Here is a 5,956-nt window from a genome sequence, read left to right as displayed (position 1 = left end):
GGAGCTGTCTTTATTTTAAGTTACATTTTTTTAGTAGTCCCAATATGTGGTAAAAATTGTTTAAAAAATATTGGAAAATATAACATAAATCATGACTTGCCATTACAATCAGCAAAACATTCCGAGTAGACTTATATGCATGTATTTTCTTAACAAAGATAATTAGTAAGAAGTGTACCCAAGATAGTCCCTAATAAGAAACGAACCCCTTTTTCATTGGACGAAACAGCGAAAATTAACCAATCGTTTTAAGCTTTCCTAATACCAGATTACTTCTTGTTTGATGTGTAATCTAGAAGAATCGTAACTACACAGACAGCAGATACTAATTGGTAGTGGCCAGTGGGTCTTCAATATATGAAACAAATGTTAATTGAACCAGTAAATAAAATATATTCTCCATAAAGACATACTTGGACTATTTTAACCTTTTATTTTAAGCACATTAAATAAATGTTGTTTTCTTTTTTCACTTCTGTGTTTGGTAAATCAAAACGTACAACAAGTGGAAAAACTAGAAAAACAGCTGTAATGTCAGACCTATGAATATCACAGTGACGTAGGTGAACCAGCATAGGTAATGATTATATTTGGTTTCTTATGTATGAGAATTATTAATCTTGAGCAGCATTTAAACAAGAAATGAATAACAGTTTGTGATAGATTTAGAATTATTTTAGTTTACAAACATTCTCTTGATTCTGACCCAGACAAAATGGTTGAACAGTTGAAAGTCATGCAGTTTTTCATATTGTCATAGTATGAAACTTTCAGTTTCAGAATTGTCGAATGAATGGGTATTTTTAGAACCAAATGCCATTACAATACACTATTCCATCTGGGAAGGGTATCCTTTACCATTTAGAAATTAAAATGAATTTTAAGCATTTTATGGTGTTTATTACAAATAAAAAAATCTTGAAACAAAGTGACCCATCGGAAGCATTAATCACAACAAAATAACAGAAGAATTGCAGACTCGGTTTGATTGAGTCTGTACATGAGGGATAATGAATAAGTGCAACATCCCTCACGCCCCCTAGCACCGGCTTGAGCGGTACTCAATTATCAACACTTTATAGTGTTGGCATCAATGATCCCGAAGGACCAGAAAATATAACAACACTGAAGTGAAGTACGGGGCATCTTTTTACGGCTGCCACACAGCACTTGACACCTGCTGTTGTGAAGTACAAAATACTGGAAACAAAGTGATCCCTCGGAAGCATTAATCACAACAAAATAACATAAGAATTGCAGACTCGGTTAAGACACCACATATAATAAATTTGTTGACAGATATGTCTAAAATCAATTTTTAAATACCTTGATTGTTAGCATGATTTATGTTAAATCACAGCTTTAATTACATGAAGTTGCACCATATAACATGAAAATAGGCAATACCTATGACGCAGAAAGCTCTTATGATTTAATAACAAGAATAAAACTTGTACCAGAAGTGTCATTTAAGCTAGGAGACTGATGCATCTTTAAGCAACAGTTGGCATTGTGTAGACACTTTTGTTAATTTTTTTTTTCAAAAGCATCCTGTATTCTAAATATAGCTCAAATAAAGAACCATTCCAAGATTTTTAAAATGGCAGAACCCTGCTGAGGATTTTTCTCAAACAGTTAACTTGTTTGACATAGATTATATGAAGTACTATTCATGCTCAGCAGATCAGAGACCCATCAACAAGATAATTACTTTTAAGTGAACATTTAAATAAATGTTCAAAAAGAGACTTGAAATTTTATATTTTTCTATTTTATAAATTTCACAGTAAAACGTACACATGTATGATGTACATGTACACACAAAAGTCGTTGTTACTATGCGACATCTCATTTGCCCTAATGATCATAAGAGAAACCAGTTGGCAAATCATTAAATAAGTTAACTCATGGACTGTGTTTTTTGTTTGATTTATATATGAGCCGCGTCATGACAAAACCAACATAGTGCGTTTGCGACCAGCATGGATCCAGACCAGCCTGCACATCCACGCAGTCTGATCAGGATTTATGCTGTTCGCTATCAGTTTCTCTACTTGGCCATCCTTAAAAAAATGTTTGTTTGCAGTAACCCGACCCAGAATTTTCAAGGTGGGTAGGTAGGTCGATTTTTTTTTTTTATGCCACCGCAGCATCTGCGATGCGGTGGCATATAGCGATTCACCTGTGTGTGTGTGCGTGTGTGTGTGTGTTTGTTTGTTTGTGTGTGTGTGCGTGTGTGTGTTATATAGATTATATTGTGAACTTAAAAAATCTGCTTGTGAAAAACCACTAGTCCAATTTCAACCAATCTTGGCAGGATTGATCCTTTGGCGAATAACTTCCAAAGTTGTTCAAAGAATTTCTTTCCATGCAGAAATCTGGTTGCCAAGACAACCAAAGGAATTATCAGAATAAATTTTTAAAATCTTCTTGTAAAGACCCAGAAGGCCAAGAGCATAGATATTTTGCATGAGGCATTGTCTGGTAGACCTCTACTAAGATTGTTCAAATTATAGCCCTAGGGTAAAAATTGGCCCCGCCCCGGGGGTCATTGATTTTCACTCCTTTTTTGTACATATAGTAAAAACTTAAAGTAACTTCTTGTAAAGACCCAAAAGGCCTAGAGCTTAGATATTTTGCATAAGGCATTGTCTGGTAGACCCTTACCAAGATTGTTCAAATTATAGCCCTGGGGTCAAAATCGGCCACGCCCCGGGGGTCATTGATTTTCACTATATGTACATATAGTAAAAACTTAAAATACCTTCTTGTAAAGACCCAAAAGGCCTAGACCTTAGATATTTTGCATAAGGCATTGTCTGGTAGACTTCTACCCAGATTGTTCAAATTATAGCCCTGGGGTCATTATGTACACATAGTAAAAACAGAAAATAAAACAAATGTTTTCTGAATGGGAGAAAGCTACAACTTAGATATTTGACTTGAAATGTTGTTTGGTGGACCTGTATCAAGATTGTTTTGAATTAAACCCTTGGGTCAAAATTTTGCCTTGCCCAAGGGGAAAGTGACCTACTTTCTTATCCTTTGATGTACAGCAATGAAATTTTGACCATGTGCACAGTTTAAGTTGTAAAATTGAACTTTGATATCAGGTGATCTAGATTTTGATGATGTGACCTACTTTCTTGGCTATGAAATTTGAACCATGTGCACAGATTAAGATGTTAAGTGAACTTTGATATCAGCTGACCTAGATTTTAACAAAGTGTCTTACTGTGTTGTCCATGAAATTTAGGGTGTGTGAAAATATGACCTTCACCACCAAATTCACCAGACTCAAGTGCATTGATATATTCCTACTCTGATCTTTTATTGGATTAACAATAGATTCAACCACTTATCTGATGATAAGAATTAGATAGGTCAGGGATCTATGCATTATGACAATCTTCAATTGTATAGAAACAAAAAATATCTGTTCCCACACTACTATTTAGTGTTGTATTAATGCGGTGGCATAGCATTTTTCTCAAATGCAATCTTGTTTTTAAATTGATTTCTTTTTTATTAAACTGTACTCCCGAATAAACATGGAATTTCAAAATGCTAGACAATATATGCTTTGATAATCTGGTAACAATTAATAGATTGATAACTGAATTCTAATTCAATAAAAACTACATTTTGTTTCTTCTATTAACCTTTTAAAGAACGAAAACAAAGCACAAGGCATAATTTTCTGATTTAAAAAAAAAAAATTATTCAGACCATGAAAAAAAAATTTGAGTAGGGGCAAATTTTGTGAGTCGGTCGCGTTACTGCAAACAAACATTTTTTTAAGGATGGCCCTTGTAATAGGGTTTGTAAGCAAACAGCATGAATCCTGATCAGACTGCGCGGATGCACAGGCTGGTCTGGATCCATGCTGGTCGCAAACGCACTATGTTGGTTTTGTCATAACGCGGCTCATATATATTTTATTTATTTTAACAGTGTTGCATCTAAGCTGGGCGATTGCGCGATTTGCGCATATTTTATGCAGATTGAGCATTTTAATGATGTCAATGCGCGCCAAGTCGCGCATGCATCTGACGATCCTTTCAACTTAATTCAGGTTATCTCCATAGTCTCTTGAACGCTTCAACCATGTTTGTTTTCACTCGCGGTAATGACTAAAATATGTACTTTATCGCTTGTAGCAGCCGACTGGGTCATCTCGCGTGTGTATTGTAGTATTCTTCAATATTTTATTTTTTCTATTTCGGTTGTTAAGCGGACGATAGCTGTCAAAAATGCCTCAATGTAAAATAAATGAATTATTTTCGGTACGTCATATTGTAAGGTAAATGTATGTCCCCCACATTTTTTTCAAATCCCCCACATTTTTCAGTTGAGTGGGGGACAATCCCCCATAATTTTTAAATTCTAGATGCAACATTGTTTTTAGCTCGACTATTCGATAAGAATAAGTAGAGCTATTGTAGTCACCAGAGCGTCCGCGTCTGCGTTGGCGTAACCACTTATGTTAAAGTTTTTGTAATAGTTCAAATATTTTCAAAGTCCATTGACATATGGCTTTGAAACTTTGCACACTTGTTCACCATCATGACCCCAACCTGTAGACAGGAGGAGGTAACTCTATCAAGCATTTTGACAGAATTATGCCCCTTTTTAGCTCGACTATTCGATAAGAATAAGTAGAGCTATTGCAGTCACCCGAGCGTCCGCGTCGGCGTCGGCGTAACCACTTAGGTTAAAGTTTTTGTAATAGTTCAAATATTTTCAAAGTCCATAGACATATGGCTTTGAAACTTTGCACCCTTGTTCACCATCATGACCCCAACCTGTAGACAGGAGGAGGTAACTCTATCAAGCATTTTGACAGAATTATGCCCCTTTTTCGACTTAGAATTTACGTTAAAGTTTTTGTAATAGTTCAAATATTTTCAAAGTCCATTGACATATGGCTTTGAAACTTTGCACACTTGTTCACCATCATGACCCCAACCTGTGAACAGGAGGAGGTAACTCTATCAAGCATTTTGACAGAATTATGCCCCTTTTTTGACTTAGAATTTACGTTAAAGTTTTTGTAATAGTTAAAATATTTTCAAAGTCCATTGACATATGACTTTGAAACTTTGCACACTTGTTCAACATCATGACCCCAACCTGTAAACAGGAGGAGGTAACTCTATCAAGCATTTTGACAGAATTATGCCCCTTTTTTGACTTAGAATTTACGTTAAAGTTTTTGTAATAGTTCAAATATTTTCAAAGTCCATTGACATATGGCTTTGAAACTTTGCACACTTGTTCACCATCATGACCCCAACCTGTAAACAGGAGAAGGTAACTGTATCAAGCATTTTTTTACTATCAAGCACTAAGAATAGTCGAGCGTTGCTGTCCTACTGACAGCTCTTGTTCAACTTAGAATTTACGTTAAAGTTTTTGTAATACCTCAAATATTTTCAAAGTCCATTGACATATTGCTTTGAAACTTTGCACACTTGTTCACCATCATGGACCCAACCTGTAGACAAGGGGTGGTAACTCTATCAAGCACTTTGACAGAATTATGCCCCTTTTTCGACTTAGAATTTACGTTAAAGTATTTGTAATAGTTCAAATATTTTCAAAGTCCATTGACATATGGCTTTGAAACTTTGCACACTTGTTCACCATCATGACCCCAACCTGTAAACAGGAGGAAGTAACTGTATCAAGCATTTTTTTTTTACTATCAAGCACTAAGAATAGTCGAGCGTTGCTGTCCTACCGACAGCTCTTGTTATGTGATTTCAATTTAACTTATACATGTCATGCATGTTATCTAAGAGTGCTACATCCAATGGTCCTGTTCGGACTTTCCATGTTACAAGCAGATTGTAATTCATCATAAATTTACGTAAATATTTTGAGTTCAGTTTCGATATAAAAGGAGATGCCAATATAACTAATAAATATGACTAATGTCAATTGGGCCCCAAAC

Source organism: Ruditapes philippinarum, unplaced genomic scaffold (assembly GCF_026571515.1).
Source record: "Ruditapes philippinarum isolate M1 unplaced genomic scaffold, ASM2657151v2 ctg752_1_1_1_1, whole genome shotgun sequence".
Taxonomy (NCBI): Eukaryota; Metazoa; Mollusca; class Bivalvia; order Venerida; family Veneridae; genus Ruditapes; species Ruditapes philippinarum.
This window is presented reverse-complemented; position numbering follows the sequence as displayed.